Source organism: Lissotriton vulgaris, chromosome 2_1 (assembly GCF_964263255.1).
Source record: "Lissotriton vulgaris chromosome 2_1, aLisVul1.2, whole genome shotgun sequence".
Lineage (NCBI taxonomy): Eukaryota > Metazoa > Chordata > Amphibia > Caudata > Salamandridae > Lissotriton > Lissotriton vulgaris.
The window spans coordinates 720,184,404-720,202,125 of NC_141687.1; the positions used below are offsets into that span (position 1 = coordinate 720,184,404).

At 43.4% G+C, this 17,722-nt stretch overlaps 1 protein-coding gene across 2 annotated transcripts in view; it reads left to right on the forward strand.

The window, feature by feature from the left end:
- Nucleotides 1–17,722, forward strand: part of DENND2B (DENN domain containing 2B) — a 1,017,138-nt gene that overhangs the window by 297,713 nt on the left and 701,703 nt on the right. Inside the window, exon 2 of one of the 2 annotated variants that reach the window (XM_086955999.1) lies at nt 16,162–16,256. The gene's annotated coding sequence lies outside the window, so the exon portion shown is untranslated. Of the gene's footprint in view, nt 1–16,161; nt 16,257–17,044; nt 17,294–17,722 lie in introns of those variants that run through there. The other variant, XM_086955998.1, reaches the window with a different exon arrangement.

A 17,722-nucleotide genomic window follows, 5' to 3' on the forward strand; every position in this document is an offset into this window, starting at 1 on the left:
TATGGGTGGAGAATCTCCTGACTTTGATCAGCTCCCAGTACGCTGCTCTAAAAGACCTTTTTGATGAAAATTCGGCAGGCTCTGGGTGGCCCCAAAGATTCCTCATCCCCATATCAGTCAACAGAGATTTAATACCAGTCAACCATGGGATCTTATATGAGCGACTTAGCCCCCTCACTTCCAACAGCGCCCTGGCATACAGGTGGAGCTCCGGAGTAATCCAAAGGCGCCTCCAGAAAGCCAGAGGTCTATAGCGTGCAACATCTTCAAGTGCCTGACAACCAAGATCAAAAATCAATGATATTCGAGGGGATGTTTGGGGCAGACCCACTACTGATCTCATAAATTTATTCTGGGCTGTGGACAGTGGGGATAAATTACAAAACCCCCACATTTCGGCACCATATAGGATGGCTGAGCAGATTTTAGTCATATAGATTTTAGCAATAGGAGCAATAGGCTTGGTTAGAGACAACCTGTGCTCCTTAATAAGGGCACCGGCTAGCTGAGCATGTTTCAGAGCTAGAATATCAACTTGGGGCTTCCAACTCTATTTGTCGTTAAATGTGACACCCAGGTAGGTGAAAACATCAGTCTACTTCAATAATTCGCCATCCATAAAAACACATGCTTTGACTGGCTTTGACCCATGGAGCTCCATAAACTTGGTTTTCCCTACATTAACCACCAGCTCATGTTCGAGGCAAAACACCTCAAAACGAAACAGTGCCAACTGCAGTCCCTGTCTCGTTTTGGATAATAGCAGGGTGTCGTCCGCGAACATGAGCAGTGGCACTTTCATGCCAGCTAACACTGGCGCATCCGTTGAGTGGTTCACAAAATACTGGACCACCCCATTAATAAATAATGAAAACAGGGTGGGAGCCAGCACACACCCCTGTCGGACGCCTTTGCTCACCTCAAACTTTTTAGTAACCTCACCTGGTTTGCCCCAACGCACCTGTGCATGGGTGTGTTCGTGGACTTTGACTAAAATAGAAACCAGCTCTTTGGGCATCCCTATTTTCAGTAGTACTTTGAACAGTTTTACCCTTGGGTCAAGATCAAAAGCGGATTTTAGGTCCACAAATGACGCAAAAAGCATGCCCCCACCTAAAGTAACCTCCTTCCTGTAAATTAATACAAATCTGAAGGCTTGGTAAAGGGTCCCTATGTGAGACCGAAACCCTGCCTGTAAGGGTGTCAAGATGTCGGCATCAGTCATCCATTCCTGTATCCTGCCCAATACCAATCTTGCAGCAATCTTTTGTATGGCATCAATTAGACTAATGGGTCTATAACTGGCTAGAGCAGAGCGATCTCCCTTCTTGTAGATCGGTATAACCTCTGCTGCCGACCAAGATGCTGGGAGCGAAGCTCCACAAGCTATAGCATTAACTAATAACTTTATATATGGGACCCATAAATCTTGATCCTGCTTAAATAAGTCGGCCAGAATACAATCTGGCCTCGGAGCCTTGCCACTCTGGATTATTTTCAACACTGACTCCACCTAGAAATGGGTTGGTATTTGGTCCAGCTGGAATGAGTACAGGGGCCATCTCAGTGAACCCCCTGCAACAGCCAAAGTTGATGAAGCACTCAAAAGATTAACTATATGATGCAATCCTGTATACTGTAAGGCTTAAATCTGGGATGTCATGTGCTATGCCTCGATCTTGTCTGGTACAATTATGCGCCAATTACAGCAGCTGTGATGTACACCACTGTGTTTTTTTTCTCTGTGCAGTTCATAAAAAGATTTTTTTTTAAAAACACTGAGTCCACCTCTCTACTTGTAAACTCCAATGGATTATCAATTAAAATAGGCGGGGCAGCATCATTGCTACTATGTGATGCCTTAAACTGCGCTTTGAAGAATGACACCCATTGCTGAGGATCAACATGGTTACTCAGGTTTCTAGACTGCGGCCTATTCCCCCATTTGAATAGATCCCAGAATTGGATCATGTTTCCCCCATTACAGGCATGTAACAGATCCTTCCATTGTTCCTCATCCCAGTCTCTCTTAGCTTGTCTTAGTGATGTTTTATATATGGCTCTGCACTGCTTGATGTTGCACTGGGACCTCGATTTTATAGCTTCCACCAAGGCTTTTTGGGCAAGTATACACGAGTTGTTGTACCACGAGCTTGGCTTCAGCAGACTAATCTTTTTACATGGGTTTGCGTTTATAAAAAAACCTTTTCAACCCACTAAAAAGTTTGTTATGAACACCCAGAAGGTTAGCATTTAGCATCTCCTGGGACTCACAATCGGAGAGTTTTTCCAAGGACCCCAAAACCATAGCCCTGATCTGCGCAACATCCCTTTCGTTAGTAGCTACCCGTGCCCACCGAACCCTTCTTAAGTCATTGGTGATAGTTAACATATTAGTGCGACTATCGCCTTCCCTCTGTGACTAGCTAGAAAAGCTTCGATCATTAATTCTAAAAACCAGGGGGTTGTGGTCGCTTTCGGACCTACTCTGTACCTCCATGTCTAAAACTAAAGGCCACAGCTCCACGCTAACAAGTATATAGTCTATACGGCTGTTAGAACTACCATTATCAAAAGTCACAGCGCCCTGACTATCAGACTTCGTCCTTCCATTAACCGCCCCCAAGCCTCTTTCCAGGCACAACCCCTTCAATTGAAGGGCGGCTTCAGACCATTTCCTTATGGGTTGAAGATCCAAGTGAGGGACACCCCATAATGCATCCACTACTTCACTGAGCATTCGATCTTCGAAATCCAGGGGTTCGAAGCAGGTATTGAAATCACCAGTAATGATCTGATTGCTAGTATTGACATGTTGAGACAGATGACTTTCTAGAGTTGTAATGACAGTTAAACTCCTGCCACCAGGTTGGCCCCTCGAATACACATTATAAATGGTTATATCGAGGCCCTTTGTTGAGCTGACCCGTATGGCCAAAATATCTGGGCTATCGATGAAAACCTCGTCCAACCTTATCCCCTCGAATTGCTGTACCCAACTGGTCAACCCACCAACTGGTTTACCCCTTTGTCCCCTTGATGCTACTTTAAAGAAGTTTAGGTAACCTGCATGGAAAACTCCTACGGACCATGTCTCATGGAAAGCCCATACATCCATACACTCTATGTATGCAGACCAATCTGAGGACATTGATTTTGCTTCTAGACCCGCTATATATTCCAAGAGGATAGGGTCATAAATGATCTTGAGGAACTGGGGCCTTCGTTCCCAGTGGTAATCAATACCTCATTTATATTTGTTTCCATTGTAAATGGTTGACCTAAGCTAGGGGTTCTTAAAAGAGGTTGTACCTCAGAATCAATGGGAATGGCCCGCCGTTCACTACTTCTGCGTATATTTTCTAAGCCAGTTGTCAATGTATCCCGGGGGGAGACACACCCAGCTCCCAGATTATTACAGCTGCCAATTGGTGGGTTATTAACTATCGTTGTTTTAACCCCACTGCCTGTGACCCACTGTGCAGTGTCGCTCCCACTCAGTCAATCAATATCTTCAAGTGTTGAAAGTAACTCGAAGCGGTTGTTGGTCTGAATGGGGTAGTCTGGCCAATTGTAAACCCCATGGGGGACCCTTGCTTCCCTATGTCTAGGCGCCGTCCGTCGGTAATAGAAAAACCCTAAGTGAAGTAATCTAATTTCCTCTGCAACAGGGGCAAAATGCCCAGCCATCTCTAAAATATAACGAACCAAGGGGGGTGACCTGAAGCTCAATACCACACAGTCGCCAGCCAAAGATTTAAATGAGTGTCCTACCCAGTTGATACGTCACACCATTTTAAATTAATCAAATAGTTTGTGTCTAATGCCTGTCTTCTTACTCAGGAAGTGGAGGGCCTTGTTTTTGAGCGTTGACCAGTGCTCTAGAGTTCCCGGGGAAGTGGGGGTACGTTCGCTAGGATGACCGTATAGGGTGTGGCTTCAGGGGGGAGATGGAGACTAGGTAACATGACTGAACTCCCTTCTATGCCTTGCTTATCCTGCCTCCTGATACCTTCTGCCCCACACTGCTGAACCACAGGAGCAGCACTACCATTGTTAGCACTAGTAGGGGGAGGACAGACTACACTCATCACTGATTGTACCCGATCAGCACTTATTTGGGCATTTGCCATATTTCCCAGTTGTGTCTTGTGTACAACCCCCGTAGTGCTACATTGGACCACCCCCATTCGCTCGATTAATAGGTTGCACGAGATTCCTTTGGTTGCTACAAGCTAAGTATTGTTCGATCTTATTAAGCCTGGCATCAACTGAGTCCAATCTTTTAATAAGAGGATCAATAAGGCAGCTATTTGTTCTCTTAATAATGAACACAGTTCTTCTTGATTACGCTGGATATTTGAAAAAGCAGCGGGTTTAGGGTCTGGGGTGTTAACACTCGGATTTCCAAAGACATAAACCCCACTTGATTCATTTATGGTAGACAATGGGTTTAGTTTGACCGTTCCTTTTTTTTGTGGGCGGTTCAACTCCTGACCCCCCTGTAGCTTTCTTCCCCCTGCTCTTTACCATAGCAGGGCTCTGAATGCTACGCTGAATTTGCTGGGAACCCAGGGAGGGAGCCATAGGCATCTCACATGACAAGCTGGGGTATGTTGTGTCGCAAGCATGTTCTAATTCAATATTGGTCTGTGGATGGGGTATTTAGGCACTAGGCAAAGAGCCTCCCCTGGATGGTACAGGTTCAAGTGAGAGCCTACGCTCTGTTGCTTGGATATCATGTATTAGAACAGATTCGGCTCTATTTAGGAAAGCATCTAGTGTGCCCACCACCCTATCCCTGACTTTTCTTTTACTCATAATAATCAAGTACCTCTGAGCCACACAGTAACAGCACCCCAGCAAGCCTTCAAAGGACAAATAGGACAAAAACCCCAAGCAAAGCGTCACAAGCTTACTGTTCGTCACAAAAAAATGTCAATAACGTGGCCCAGTCCGGCCTCTTCTGGGCTCTGACGGGCGCGGATGGGCCCACCCTTGGCCCGGGCTTTGCACGGGCAGCACCCGGGCACGCCTGTGTGCGTCCTGTGCTGCGTGGGCCTCCGGCGGTTTTAAGTGCCTCCTGGCGCTGAGCAGTGACGCGCTGGTCCTGTGTCACTGTGGGCCTCTGGGTAATGTAATCCCCCCCTGTGGTGTGAGGATGGCGGCAAAAGCGGCAGCGGCCGCGCGAAGTTATTGTGGGGGCCCAACTAGAGCAGCTTCAACAACAGCAAATGATCCAGTAGGTGGCACAGGCAGTAAGAAGGTTTAGCACGTCCCGTGCTGCATGGATCTCTGGCGGGTTTAAGCGCCTCCTGGTGCTGAGCAGTGACGCGCTGGTCCTGCATCACTGTGGGCCTCTGGGTAATGTAGTCCCCCTCTGCGGCGCGGTGATGGCGGCAAAAGCGGCAGCGGCCGCGCAAAGTCATTGTGGGCCCCCAACTAGAGCAGCTTCAACAACAGCAAATGATCCGGTAGGTGGCACAGGCAGTAAGAAGGTTTAGCACGTCCCGCGTTGCGTGGATCTCTGGCGGGTTTAAGCGCCTCCTGGTGCTGAGCAGTGACGCGCTGGTCCTGCATCACTGTGGGCCTCTGGGTAATGTAGTCCCCCTCTGCGGCGGGGTGATGGCCGCGAGAAGTTATCGTGGGCCCCCAACTAGAGCAGCTTCAACAACAGCAAATAATCCGGTAGGTGGCACAGGCAGTAAGAACGTTTTGCGCATCCAATTTAATTTCTTTGATGAGTCTTTTGTGCTTCTTGAATGCTGTCATTGACTTGCAGTGGTTATAGGGTTTTTAATGTAATTTGGTGAGATTCGTGAGTGTGCTTGCTGTCGCTCTCCCATTCAATGTCCAATCTGTAATTTTCGCCACATCATGTTTCTTGTTGTAGTAAGGTCTAAAATAAGATATGTTTCAGGACACTTGCTTGTCTCAGTTTTTGGTAGTGATCATTGTACCATTCCTCTGTATTACTCGATGGGGCAGGAATTGTATCTCGTGTCCATTTTCTTAGCTTGATGTAGTTTCACTAGCACCCAGTCACTGATGTCAATGTTGGAATCTTGAGCTCGTCTCTGTCTATCTCCGTCTTCTTTAATTTTTTATTTGATTTTGCGTTTGTGCATCTACCTTGTATTTTGGCCTGGACTTGGTGTGTGCATTCTTGATTTAGGCAATAGTTCCAGCTTGCTATTCTGTTCTGGAGTTTAATCTCGTAGATGAGTGTGGCTGGACACTGCCCAATGGTGCTATGTGGGGTGTTGTGGTAAGCATTGGGAATGTCTTGAGCACTTGCTGTAATAATGTGTCGCCCTGTTCTGCTTGTTGTGTTGCCCTTTTTAACATTCTCATAAAGTGCTTCACCGTGAATTTGCTTGTGGCCAGAGGGGCATGAGCTTTTGGTGGTTAAAATCTAGGTGAGCTGCAAATTCAGCAGCCTTTGCCATTGAACGGGGCCATTCTCTGTTTTCACAGTTTCTGTAATGCCACATTCTACAAATATCTCCTCCACCTTTAGGATCACTAATTTTGCGATGATTGATGAGACTTGTTTAGCAACTGGAGATCTGGAATATTCATCCATCATAATCAATCTGTTTTTTCCGTACGCTAGAGGCCCGAAGACGTCCATTGCAACGGTGTGCCAAACTACTTCCATTGTGGCTGACATTTGATATTGTTGTGGTCTTGGTGTCTCACTGGTCATTTAGCATTGATGTCATGGCTTGAATGTGTCTCCAACTTTTCAGTCCTAGGAAATATTATTTGGTCTCGTAGCGCTCTTTTCATTGCCACTAATCCCCTATGCCTTTCATGTGCAAGGTCTATCACCCTTGATTGAAGTGATCAGGGAATCACTATTCTGGTGTCTTTTAGGATTATTCCTTGAGGGGTCACAGTCAGTCTTTCCTGTATCCTGTAGCTGCCGAAATACTAATAGGTTGTTCATGTTCATAGTTGTTCCTTCTTCCATTGATTTCTGTTCCAGATGTTACCATTGCTTTTGTTGGATCCGTCTTTTCGCTTCCCTCAAGGTGGTGTCCGCTTGAGTGGCTTCTTTAATTATGGATAGCAACAGTGGTGGTGGTACCACATGGTTCATTATGAAGTTTAGATATTCTCCTCAGGAGATGAGGTGCTTTTCTTTCTCTGAAGAGGGTGCTGAGACATCTAGTCTGAAGGGTTGTTTTCTATTCCAGGTCGGTGCTGGATCGAGTAAGAGTATTTCTGTGCTTTTGTATGTGAAATAGTATTCTTCTATGATGTTGAGTTACTGGCTTGACATGTTGGTTGATGTGCAGTCTCACCGTGAAGTCCTTCATATTTTCCAGTCCAGTGAATAGCTTTGGGTGTCTGCACAACACTGATGGTACATCTTCTACCATGTATAGCACTGTAATTCGTTTAAGTTGTTCAGCTGTTGGTAAACTGAGTACGTCCTTCGCTGGCCCTGAGCCGTCCATTACTTGTATACCTACTTCTGTGGTTCAGTCCTTGTAAGTGAGTGGTAAATTTACCTAAACATGGTGGAGGTTTCTTTCCCATCCAGCTGTAGACGTATACCGTAGCTGGTTGCAACTGTGCTTTTTGTTTTCTCTTCCCATATTCTGCTGTGCCCACATAGTTTAACAATGCACCGCTGTCTAGTATGAAATTGGTGCAATGATTTCCCTTGGTAATTTCAGTGCGCTGGAATTTACTTTTGGTTTCTTCCTGATGGGCTACCATTAAGAGATATTCATCAATTTCAAAGGACGCAGAGGATGAGATTTCTGATGACGACCTGGATGTTGACTGTTTCCTTCTAGTCATCTTTCTTGATGTGCAAGATCTTGATCTACTGATATCAGTGCCTCTTACTGCATTTGCATGATGTCTAGTTTTGTGGTCCTATGGGTGTCAGGTTGATGTATTCCTTGATTCTTTGCACATTTTCTCAAAAAGATTCTCCTTCCCACATGTGTGACATTCCTGTCCCATTGCATCGTATGTCTTCCCACATCGATAGCACTCTTTCTTTCCGTGCTGTGTTGTTTGTCTTTCCAGTGGAGTCAACTTTTGGATTTGGTGACTCATGACTGGTTCCTCCTTGTTTTACATCATGCTTGATTGTGCAGCCAGAATTCCTGTTCCCTGTTTTCTGCTTTTCCTTCTTTAATTCTCTTTACCTGTACCTGATCATTGAGTCTTGTTAATTCTTCAATTTCATCTACAATATAACTTTTCTGCAGCTGTCATCTTCTGAGTGACTTTGACAGCATCCTTCGATTATGCATAGGTGAATTACCACTTTGTCATTGAATTTGTTGAATTTGCAGAATTTGACTAAGTGATGCAGTCTCGTAATCAAGTCCCCCACTGATTCTCCCTTTTCTTGTGATGCTAGGTTGATCGTGTATGGCTCATAGTCAATGCTTTTCTTGGATCACTGAAATAATATTGAGAGACAAAATATCGACCTGCAAGAATATCGTTGAGAAAATATCGACTGACAAAATATCGAGTTTCTATCTACAAACAGGTAAGTACAAAAATATCGAGTTTAAAATATCGTTTACAAAAATATAGTTATAAATAATATCGACTTTACTAAAAACAATGTTAAAGTAAATTAATATTTAAAACTAAGTACAAAAATATACTTAAAAATACTTAATTTAACTTATGATAAATAAATAATTATTGAAAGTAAAAAAATAACAAAATGTAATTCATATTTCTTAAAACATATATATATAGTAACAAAATATAATTAAATAATAGCCAATATTATTAACATACAATAACAAAAGAGTAAAAATTACTATTCCCACTCCAGTGGGTGCAACAGTAGGGAAAGCGTTGGATAGCGTAGGGGTTAAAATTACTATTCCCACTCCAGTGGGTGCAACAGTAGGGAAAGCGTTGGATAGCGTAGGGGTTAAAATTACTATTCCCACTCCATAGAGTGCAACTGTAGGGAAAGCGTTGGATAGCGTAGGGGTTAAAATTACTATTCCCACTCCAGTGTGTGCAACAGTAGGGAAAGTGTTGGATAGCGTAGCGGTTAAAATTACTATTCCCACTCCAAAGAGTGCAACAGTAGGGAAAGCGTTGGATAGCGTAGGGGTTAAAATTACTATTCCCACTCCAGTGGGTGCAACAGTAGGGAAAGTGTTGGATAGCATAGGGTTTAAAATTACTATTCACACTCCAGTGGGTGCAACAGTAGGGAAAGCGTTGGATAGCGTAGGGGTAAAAATTACTATTCCCACTCCAAAGAGTGCAACATTAGGGAAAGCGTTGGATAGCGTAGGGGTTAAAATTGCTATTCACACTCCAGTGGGTGCAACAGTAGGGAAAGCGTTGGCTAGTGTAGCGGTAAAAATTACTATTCCCACTCCAGTGGGTGCAACAGTAGGGAAAGCGTTGGATAGCGTAGGGGTTAAAATTACTATTCCCACTCCAGTGGATGCAACAGTAGGGAAAGCGTTGGATAGCGTAGGGGTTACAATTACTATTCCCACTCCAGAGAATACAACATTAGGGAAAGTAAATATTTCATATATTATTCAAATGTCTAAAAATGAATATCTATTAATAATTTTAAAAAAATACTAATTAACAATAATTATTTCAACTAATCACCTATTAATACAAATTAATTAAACATTAACAATTAATTATTTTATAATTTAAAAGTATTTTACAATTATTTCCAAATAAATGCATTTTAATTCGTTTTATAATTTAATTAATTATTAATAAATTACTTTCCACCCTATGCCCCTATAAACCCACAACCTGCTACAGAAATTAAATTACTGAAATTTACATAATTACAAATTAATCTATTCTTATTATTTAATTAACAATTGTAATTATATTAACAGATATAAATTAATTAACAATTAATTACTATTTACTATCAATAAATAAATTTACATATTTAATTAATTATAATTAAATTACTTCCCACCCTATTCCCCTATAAACCCACAACCCGCTACAGAATTAAATTTGTAAAATTTACATAATTACCAATTAATCAAATAATAATAATTGTTTTCCAATTACAATAAAATTAATTAACAGATATAAATTAATTAACAATTAATTACAAATTACTATCAATAATTAAATTTACATATTTAATTAATTATAATTAAATTACTTCCCACCCTATTCCCCTATAAACCCACAACCCGCTACAGAATTAAATTACGCAATAATTAAAAAAACAAAATTCATTAAATATAATTATTTATAACATAAATACACACTTTTCACACATATTATAACATTAAAATACACTATAAAAAATTAGATATTATTAAAAAATCGATATTTTTAACTATCTATGTTATATACTTTGATATTTTAACTATCTATATTTTTAATAGTCGATAATATTTCACTTACCTTAAAAACGATATTTTTGTAGTCTATATTCTGTCCTGTCGATATTTTGTCCAGTCTATATTAAAAACACGATATTATATCCAATCGATATTTTGGACTCGATATTATGTCTGTGCACCGCTTTTCTTAGATGGAAATGTTGTGTCCAGTACTGTGCATATTGCTGAGTAAGTCTGAGATTGAAGAAGTGGTAATTCTCAAATTATTTTGCATATTTCCTTTCCAATAAAGTTCTTCATTGTGGCCAGAATTCGTTTTTCATCTTTTTCCCCAGACGGGTGTATCAATTTCTCAAAATTGTGTAGCCACTCCTTCCACTTTGGTCCAATGGATTTTCACGTCAAGAGGGGTGGTTGATCCGGGGGTCAGAAATATGGCGTTGACACTCTTCAGGGTTTCCTAACTGTTTACATTGTTCTTTCTATTTCTTTACTTTTAGGTTGTTCTGCCATATTGAGTCACCTTGCATGGTGTTGTTCCTTGTCTGCGGCATATGTTGTCAGTGTTCCTGGGTCTACGCGGTTCTAAGGTGAAATGTTGCTGTTTCGGCTGTGTGCCTGTCTTTGTAATGCCCCTCATAGGTTTCAATAGGTTTTCTGGTGGTGCCTGACTTCAAGATGGCCGCTTTATAGACTTCGATAGGTTTCTTCCAGATTGCCTGACTTCAAGTTGGCTGATCCATAGACTTCAAAAGATCTTCCTGTAGCTGCCTGACTTCAAGATGGCCTCTGCTGTAGCTGCATGTGTACAGCTCCTTAACTCCTTAGCCGCAGGGGTAATTCCCCCACGATGCGGGGGGGAGGGGCAGCCACGCAGCATTGCGGTGCTCATGACGAGCCTAGCTCGTCATGAGGCACAGTGTAGCTGTGCTCATGACGAGCTGAGCTCGTCATGACTCCGCCGACTCCTGTGGAACGTCCGCACAGGCGTGGAATTCATCGCGCGTGGGAGTGGCGCGGCCGTTATGACGAGCCCAGCTCCACTGTGCCTCATGGCGAGCTGGGCTCCTCATTAGCAGGCAAGGGGTGAATAAGGTAAGGGTTCTCCATTTATTTAAGTGGGAATCTGTGCAATATTATGTCATCACTTGCTTTGGATGATACTCACTTGTGTTTGGACCCACTTAGGGACATTTGTACTGCTAAGTTGCGCTGGATGGGGGGTGTTCACACTGATTTCTTCAATAATAGTAGCATGGTTGCTCTTCATTTGTACTGTTCATTTTGTGGGCACTGATTTCCTTAATATTAGCATGGGTGTGCTTTACTCGTGCTGTTCATTCACGCATGCTGAGCTTCATGCTGATATCTTAGTAACAGCTTGGTCACACTTAACTTGTGCTGCTCATTTCCTCTTCGAGCTGGCTGGGGGTGGCATGGGTTTCCTTAATGATGTCTGTTTGTAGATTCTAGTTATTCTTCTGGATCACACTCAGTGTTGACTCGCTCCTACTGTGTCCTGTGCTGTGGCGCTTTGCCTGTTACTTGCCACAGTATTAGTGGCTTATCTGTGGCTCCGGATGGCTCACTGTGGATCCCACCTTAGTAGTCTTCTTTTTTGCGAGTGGGCAGGAGATATGACAGCTTTCAGTCAAAGGAGGACATCAAGAACTTAATTAATTCTTCTTTCTTTATTGTGTTGCCATATGTGGGCTTACACTGCTCACTTATGAGAAGTAAGACTCCTCAAGTTGACCCTCGTTTTCCCCCCACAGGGCAGACCCCTACTCCTGCCCCTTTCCTGCCAGTCCAGGTAGTTTCACTTGGTCAACATCTAGACTGCTAACCTACTCTGTTCTCGAACTTTAATGGGCGACAATTCAAATGGGTTATTGGAGGAAGAGGATGAATAAGAAACCCAAAGTAAAGGCATGATTTGTTACCTATGGGACATGGTGATAATGTTTAAAATGGCAGAGGGGCCCATATTGTATCAATCAAATCAATGGACAAAGGTTTAGATATTTGCCAGACCTGGTGGATACAGTTTTTTCTGTTAAAGATTAATTATTATATCGTTCCTGGTGGGATAAACAATTGACTATTTCAATACTCCAGAGACATAGAAGTGAAAAAAGTTTATATGGAGACATTTATGGACTGATAGTATTGGTCAAGTAAATTTATGGTGTCAACATGAACTCTAAATCATGGTGATGTGGATGACAATCAATTACAAAAGATATAAGAAATTATTTAACAATCTTTCTGAGACCAATTAGGGAGCTCATTAGATATTCCAAACAAGATCAAGCTAAAAGATGGTACCATTTCCATAAGTCACAGAGAACAAAATATTTCAATGAGTTTTAGGTCACTTGTCCAAAAACATATAGTCTGTATTCGTGAAAAAAAAAGTTATAGACCCTATTCATTGTGACTTAATCCAGTGATTGTTACAAAAAAAATAGTGGAAGCTCTGTCTTTTTGTGCAGTTTGAATGCCAAAGACCCAAAAGGCCAGGCTTCCTTTTGTGCCCCATCACTAAGGTCGCCTGTCTACCTGTGAACTAGAAATGGTCTATCCTTATTTCTCGAAGAACATGTAAAAGTGTCAAATGAGCAAGACAAAGAACTTAACAAATAACCAAGGCGAAATAAGCCTGGGAAACGTTCTCGTCATCTATATTTCAAAGTCAAACAGTGAATTTATAAATGTGGTCTGAATTTATATACTTTTTTATCATACTGGTTTATACTGGTTCATACTGATCATGTCCGGAATTAATTATAAATTCCCCAATGTAGAAAAAAGGTCCTTTGCCAATACTATAAATAAAAAACATGAAGTGGGCATTAATTTAGAGACGTCTTCGTCCCAGATTATCACCCAAGGTCCTGCCAGAGACAGGCAGGAGGCCATACTGCTGCATCATCCTTTCATCCTTGCTGAGAGCTAATAATGAGCCAATTTCAAGAGAAGAGGAGCTGAGCCCAGTAAATGTATGTTTTCCTTTTGAGGGAACACTCTCCTGGCTGAAGTCTGATATTCAGATCTTCTTTGTAGTAAACAAGTATGCAGTGTGCTGAATCCCAAGAAACTCTAGATGCAAGTTAGCTACTCCATGCTATCATAGTGTAGCCATAGAAGTAGTCTTTTGTGTGCTAGGTTACCAATGACATTCCAACGATGTTAGAAATTGTCATATTATTCTCGCTATTGGTGGCATGCATACGTGCTATTTTAATTATATTTTGGGTAGTTATTACTCATGTACTAAGCAACAGGATGAGACTGTTTAAATGAATGCATTTGAATATAAAATGTATTTTCTTAGTGCAGTACTTGTGTGTGATATTCTAAAGAACGAAATTGGGTTTGAATTACCACTGTGTCCCTGACACCTTCTGAGGAACTGTTAGTAACCCAAAAAGCACGAACACCACATACACAGGTATGTTGACCGGGATTGTGTGGACTTTCACACTCAAGCGTTTCTGCGCTTGACCAAGTTCTGGCACCCATGGGTGGGAAAACCAACCCTTGTAGTACCAAGCCGGAGTCTTAGTTTACACAACATGGAGCCCAACGTAGGGCATTTAGATTTTATGGAACCTTTCGATAGCCTTTGAATATGAGTGCCCAAGAGAACAATCATTACATGTACACAGAAACATCCATAGTAATCATGGTTACCTCCTACAAGGAATAAGGGAGCACCTATTACTGTGTGTTTGACAAGCTTGACTCTTAAAAGGTTATTCCCCATCTATGGATTTTCTGAAACTTTTGAATTCCATGCATTTTGTATCCACTCAATTAAAATGGTGATACCTGTTGCGATAGTAACAAATTACTGAGAGGCAGTCACGCAATATCTTAAGAATAGAGGTGTCCTGGATGCGGGAGACAGTTACATTTTTTATTGCTGCATACTAATAGTTTGCAAAAAGACAGTTTAATAGATTTGATTGCAAAACAACTATTTACACAGTACCATTATTTTAAGCAAGGGGATTATGGAAGCGCTCAGTTCTACTGATCGTTATACACTTTGCCAGGAATATTTATGAAAAAAGTGGTTGGGCATTTTTACTTTCAACATGGCTGCTATAATCATAACACCATTCAAAAGAGATGGTTGCAGCAAGCTAGTAGTCTAGTAGTTTTCAGGGAGTTCAGGGCAAATGATGACAGGGTCAATGGAAACAGCAGTGAAATGGTTAGCCATGGTGGAGTTGACAATCGTGCAGCTAACAAACTATATGCCAAGACAGTCAGAAAGAAGGAAATGCTGCTCATCTGTGGGTAAGCTATGTGTGGGCTCCAGGACAGCTCGGAGTCACAAGAATCAGGAGTGCACACTGCACAGCTACTGGAATAAGATGGATGGAAACATCAAGGCCATGACGCAGAACAGGATCAGCCTCCCTTGCCCCTGGGCACTCACACCCCTGTTGGTGAGCCAAGGGTAGACGGGAGCAGGCAGAAGAGCTGAACCACTGCCCGCCCATAGCCCCAGAATCCAGAAGTACCAAATGCATGGCATGGCATGCGCTAGTGGCTGGGCTGAGAAAGATGGCCCAGTGGTATATCTATATGTATGTATATGGTATTTCTATAGTTCGACCCTAGCGAAAAGCCCGCGGAGCACTGATATGGAGTGCTCCTGTTATGCCTCCCCGCAGACGCACGAAGCTGCTCAGCTGCTCAGCTGCTCAGCTGCTCAGCTGCTCAGCTTGCAGATATGAGGAGTCGCTGATATCAGTGTATGTGTGTGTACGTGATGTGTGTACCTCATGGCACAGCTGTGACTGATGTGGCCATTGTTTTATAATTGATGACAATTGTAAGCCTGGGCCCAGTTCGCGGAGTTAACTCCGCAAAGTGCAAAAAAAACTCTGTCGCTATGCGCGGACCTCCACAAGCGGTGGAGTGTGTTAGAAAAATGTTGTTTGCAGTAATTTTCAGCGCCAGGTGTTTGTCCACACTGTGCCCTCGCGAATGGCATTGTGCACAGCACAAGTCGCCGCAAGAGGGCGCTGCTTCCTTTCTGCCGCTCGAGTAGATTTTCTACTCGAGCAGCAGCTTTCTCAATGCGAACGGACGGTTTCTTAATGTGAGCAGTCGCGAGCATACGCGGCCACTCGCATTGAGAAATCCGACTGCCCGCGTTGAGAAATCTCACCGGGAGGTTGATTTCCCTCGCTCGCCAACTTGACGTTAACAAGCGCGAATAAGGAAAAATCTCGCCGGGAGGTGGACTTTCCTCTCTTGCACTTGCCAACTTGATACTGATGACCTTGAGCGAGGAAAAAAACTCTCTGTGTAACGCGGAGTGCGAAAAACTCTGCAAACTCCACGAGCGGAGCAGAGTTCACCACCCAGACTTAGACAATTGATGTTTCTGCGGTGATGGTGCCTGTGCGAGCTTATGCACGATGCATTGAGTTGCATGGGCTCAAAGGTGCATCTGTTACTACTGGAGATGTGTCTGACCAGGGAAATATTTCTCAATATTTCATTTACAATAAATCGAGTGTTCATTATGTCTTGGCGCTGTGGGTGACACATTAATTCCGCAACTTCCAATTTTCTCTTCTGAACAGGTTAAGTTATACTATTAAAAATGTATACACTCTCTTTTTATTATTTCAAGCACTGGATCACCGTAGTCAATAAAAAAGTGTTCCCAGCCCCGGTGCTCCCATGATGTTGTACCCATGTGTAGTCTGTTAAAGCCACAATTGTTTCGTTCTGCGACCTTCGCCGTCAGATAGCGGATTGCGCATTCCTGACCAAAGTATTTTCTTCTCAGTTTCAGAAAGATGAAAGAATACAGGAAGTCCTGCCCGGTCCCCGTGAATACCTGCGCTGATTAAGCCACTACCGGGGCCCCTGCTTCACAATAAGGTAAGAAGAATGCGGGCTGTGCCTTGGGAAAGCTCCTCGGTGATTGTGGAAGTGTGGGAAAAGATCACAGCGACAACAAAATAACTTAACAGAACTACAAAAAGCAAGCCGCCCCACTGGTACTTCGCTGAGAATTTTCCGAGTTGCTGTTCTAGGTAAACCGTCACCTAACACATATTACAAAACAATAAATAAAGCAGGGTAGACATTGGCAAGTAACACCTTCAAAGCGGCACAGCAACAATGGGCTCCAAAAATCAGCTTCCCTGTTTGATTGGCGTGAAGGAGCGATTGCAGGAAGAAAGGTTTCGTTGAGTGAGACCACGCTGCTAAAGCACGAGTTCATATCAACATTTAGTGCAAGTGTCACTTGTGTGTTTTGTGTATACGAGTATACGCGGGTGTGGTGCGTGTGAGTTTATGGTGTAGTATGTTTTGTATGCAGGTTTACACGTGTGTGCGTGCTGTGCTCACTTTTCATGCTGTATGTAGTCTGTGTGCCTCTGCTGTGTGTGCATGGGTGAGCGGTGCTTTTATTGCGATGTGTTTGAAAGTGTCACTGGATCATATATTTGTGTGCGCTGTGTTGGCTGTTCCTAGGTGTGGTGTGTGTTTATGTGGTGTGTTTAGTGTGAGGGAGATGTGTACAACAGTGTGACGTGCAGGGTTTATCTGGGATGCGTGTTTGCACTGGCGCGGTGGCGGTGAGTTTGAATGAGTTGGGGGGTGTAGCAGAGAAAGGGAGGGCGGGGAGAGAGACAAGAGGGGGCGGGCAGAAGGGTGCAGAAGAGAGAGAGAGAGGCGAGAGCACTGAAACAAGTCACCATGACAACTGCCCGGCCAGATAGTTTTTCCTGCAATCAGTTGTTTCGGGAAGAGTGCCGCGAAAGGTCACATGCAGGAGCGGAGGGGAGCCCGGCAGGTACTGGACCTTGAAGCGCTGGGTGCCTGGGACCGCAGCTAGGGGGACAGGACCGCGGCTGGGACTGGACGCCTTCAGGACCATGGCGCGGCAGGGGGAGCGCTGCCCGGCCCAGGTACAGTCATACGCCCGCTTCCCTCGCCTGAGGTTTCCGCTGTGCACCCCGCCTGCAGCTCGCACCGCTGGCTGCCTCTCTCGGGGAGTGATGTCATGCCGCTGCCTCAGGCACTTGGATCCTATTAGGCAACAGTTCAACTTTTTTTTAGGGAATACAATATTGTCTTTTTTTCTGGATCAGGGATGCGTCTTTTTAACAGAACGAGCGACTTTTTCTGTGGACAGAAAGCAGCCCAATCGCAGATATTTCCTTGAAAAACTGATGTGCCGGGTTGTAAAAAGTAGAATGATTGTTGTTTTTAACACATTTGTGACTTGCAGTGAACAGAACACTTTCAGAACACAATCGAGAGGGCGGCTGACGAGGCTGCGCAGTGAGCCTGGGCATTTTCTTCGCATTCACTGTTTTGGGGCTTTTTTCGTTGGC